Source organism: Coenobita brevimanus, chromosome 21 (assembly GCF_032717465.1).
Source record: "Coenobita brevimanus isolate Jiangsu-jjx chromosome 21, ASM3271746v2, whole genome shotgun sequence".
Classification (NCBI taxonomy): Eukaryota; Metazoa; Arthropoda; class Malacostraca; order Decapoda; family Coenobitidae; genus Coenobita; species Coenobita brevimanus.
This window is the reverse complement of record NC_136974.1, coordinates 19,841,844-19,845,544: the sequence shown is the minus strand read 5'-3', so window position 1 is coordinate 19,845,544 and position 3,701 is coordinate 19,841,844.

Genomic DNA, 3,701 nt, shown 5'->3' with positions numbered 1-3,701 from the left:
TAGTGTTTCGTTTCTCAGTATTGTGACTCTCTCTCTCTCTCTCTCTCTCTCTCTCTCTCTCTCTCTCTCTCTCTCTCTCTCTCTCTCTCTCTCATTTAGGGCCAGTCTAACCTCAAAGCCAGTGACCGCATTTAAAACACATTTCCCCAGTTCTCCTTTTCCGTCTTCCAGTTTCTCCTGCTTTCCTCTTACTTCTTCTATTCCCTACTGTCCTCTTCCCTCTCATATTTTCCTCTTCCCTTATGTCTTCCACTCTCTCTTCGTTTTTACCCTCTTTCCTATTCTCCCCTCCGATCTATTTTTTGCTCGCCATTTCTGTACTATTTTCTTATATTTTCTATTATTCTCTTCACAATTATGCACTGGCCTTCTCATTTCATTAGTTTCATTTCTGTTGTCGTTCTTCTCCTTTTCTTATTCCCATATATCCCTTTCTCTCATTCCCTTGCCTTTCATTCGCTTTTTCTTATTCCCTTCTTTTCTATTATTCCCTCCCCCTTTCCTTTCTCTCTGCTCCCCATCATCTTTGATCCACGTTTCTATCTTAATCTCTCTTTTATTTTCCTCTTTTTTTTTTTATTATCCTTCCCTTGTTATATTTTCTATTTTTATGTTTATTTTTCCATGTTGTACGATATCCTCGTCATTTTAACCCCTTCAGCCTATGAAGCCTATCTATTGCCGGACGCCTCAATCCCGTCAGGGGAGGCCACAAACAAATCGCTTCAATGTCACCCTGTCCCATGCCATATCACTGCCCTCCCCTCTGGTCACGCCCCCGACTCTCATATACCTCTCCACTGCATCCCTCCATCTCATCCTCGGCCTCTCCTCTCCCTCTTCCCCGATCCATCTGGCTGACAAACACTCTCCTTATTAGTCTGTGGCTCCCCATTCTCTCCACATGGCCAAACCACCTCAGGGTATTTCTCCTAACGCTATCACATCCATAACCACACCACAACACTCCTTCGCTGCCTCATTTGTGAGTCTGTTTCTCCATGTAACACCACATTCTCCACATACTCTTGAATTGTCTACTTCCAACAAGGTCGAAGCTTCACTTCCATACGTTAGAGTTGATATCACAACACTATCATGCAGAGATGTTTTTACTTCAGTAATCACTCCTCTGTTTCTTATCACAGCTTTCAAAGAACGAGGAACTTTTCTTCCTTGTTGCACCCTTTCAAGCGCCTCATCCTCCAAACTTCCACCGTTGCTCATCACACTACCCAGTTACTTAAATGCGCTCACATTTTCCCTTGCCTCATCATCCAACCTCTTAGTACATTCAGTGACTTCATGACTTCATTTCTCTCGAAGACGATAACTATACTCTTCCCTGTTTTCACCTTTAGATTCAGTTTCTTACACTGACTCGCAAACACATTCACTAGCCCTTCAGTTCCTCTACGTCTTCACTGAACAATACAGTATCATTTGCAAACAGTACAGGAAGTTTCCAAACATTGCCCTCTCTCTTCAGGGCTGCTTCAACATCCTCTGCCCTATCTTGTACCTCGTTCAAAACCCAATCCATATACAGAGTGAATAAACATGGAGACATGACACATCCCTGTTTCAATTCAACATTAAGATAGAAAAATTCACACAGTTCACCATCTACACGCACTACAGTCTCAGTACGCTGAAACGAGCTCTTCACGACATTCAGCAACTAACCATTTACTCCATAGGCCTATATATTCTTAATACTTTCCACATCCCTTGCCAATCCACTCTGTCATATGTTTTCTCCAAATCCATGAATGTTGCATAGAACTATTTTCTCTTCTCTAAGAACTTTTCCACTAAAGAATTAAGGATGAATATTTGATCAACACAACCTCTTCCCTTCATAAAACCTCCCTGTTCTTATCCAACTAATCCCTTTAACATTTCCCTAAACCTATCAATAAGTATCCATACCATACACGTTTCCTATTACACTAAGAAGACACATGCCCTTATGATTACCACACACTTCATTTTCCCCCTCTCCTTTGAACAAGGGAATAATTAATCCTGACTTCCAAACCTCCGGGACTCTACTTTCCTCCAAGGCCAAAACCACATCTTCCATACCAATTCTACTACTATCTCTCCCCCATGCTTCAGCATTTCACCACACACTCCATCAATTCCTGGGCTTTAACCATTTTGACTTTCTTCCTTGCTTCCACTCTTCCATCCAACCGATCTATTCCTCCCTTCTCACCTCCCTCCTTCTCCCAGAAATTCCCAAGCCACTTTACTCCCATTACTTTCAGTCTCTATGTTTAACAGTTCCTTAGAGTTCTCTCCATCTGTTCACTTTTTCTCCCCGCTCTGCTATCAATCCACCATTTTTATCTTTCACTCCCTTACTAACTTCTCTATCACGCTTCCTAACTCTCCTTATCTCTTTCCAGAACATCTTCTTGCAGTCCCTCCACTTTACACTAAAATTCCTTCCAAATTCCTATATCTCTCTCTTCTTACCCGCTCCTAGTAATTTTTTCACCTCTCTCTTCCTCTCTACGTATAAAGTTTTATTCTGTATCTCAACTTCCTATGTGCCCCTGCTTCCCATCCATTCACTATATGCTTTCTTCTTTTGAACCACAGCCTGTCTCATCTCTTCATTCCACCATACTGTTCCTTGTATCCCCTTTCGTCTTCTCTTCACCTCACACTCCACCTCACATGCTGCACAGATTTCTTCCGTGAATAACCTGCACACACTTTCTACCTCCCCCATCTACTCCAAATTATATTTACCCAACTGCTCCACTACTTCTCTCTTATATTCTGCCGCTTTTTTCTTATCGTCTTGCAACATCTCTACATTCGTTGTATGCATTACTTCTTACTGTCCTTCCCTCCTTCTATTCCTCCATCGCACCTGACCCTTGACTTTTACCACCACCAAGTGGTAGTCCGAAAGTCCACTCCCCCAACCTCTGTATGTTCCTGCATCCATTACATACCTTCACATTCTGTCATCCACACAATTAATCATTGCCTTCCGTTCATTCAGTTCACCACCTTCCCTTCTCATCACTCGCAACGTATACCTGTGGATCAAGAGAGAAAGGTACATATATGGATGGATAACTATAGATAGATACATATGCAAGGAAACAGAGAGAGAGAGAGAGAGAGAGAGAGAGAGAGTCTTTGATGATTTTAATGATTATCGTGGTGGTATTGGTGGTTCTCTTAGTAGCAATGGTAACAGTGGCGTTATTTTAAATATTAAGATGGTAGTGGTGTGGGCTGTGATGTTTTAAGTTAGTAACCTTTTCATTACGATAACGACTTTCATGTTTAACTGCCAACTGGAAGTGCTAATCGGTGTTCTCAGTCAGTCGTGTATGCAGCTGGCCAACTCTTGATCTGTCCTCTTCATACTGTGTTAAGTTCTGCGTATGGCCTCTAGTCTGTTAAAAACGATATGCCCGGGTATCTCGAAATATATCTAATCTTGATGCTCTTGCACTGCTCAGTCGTTCCTAGGGACGGGAACATTTTCTAAGACTTCCGATAGCTGACTTTTTCCCTTTTGAACTATAAAATTCATCCTACCACAAGACGTTTTTATTCTTCATAAACAAGATTTTTCATTTTTTTGAATTCAAATGTGGTCTTATAATTAACCCAACGCTACTGAAAGTCCTTCCTATGATGAATAAAATCATCTGGTGGAAATCTGATGA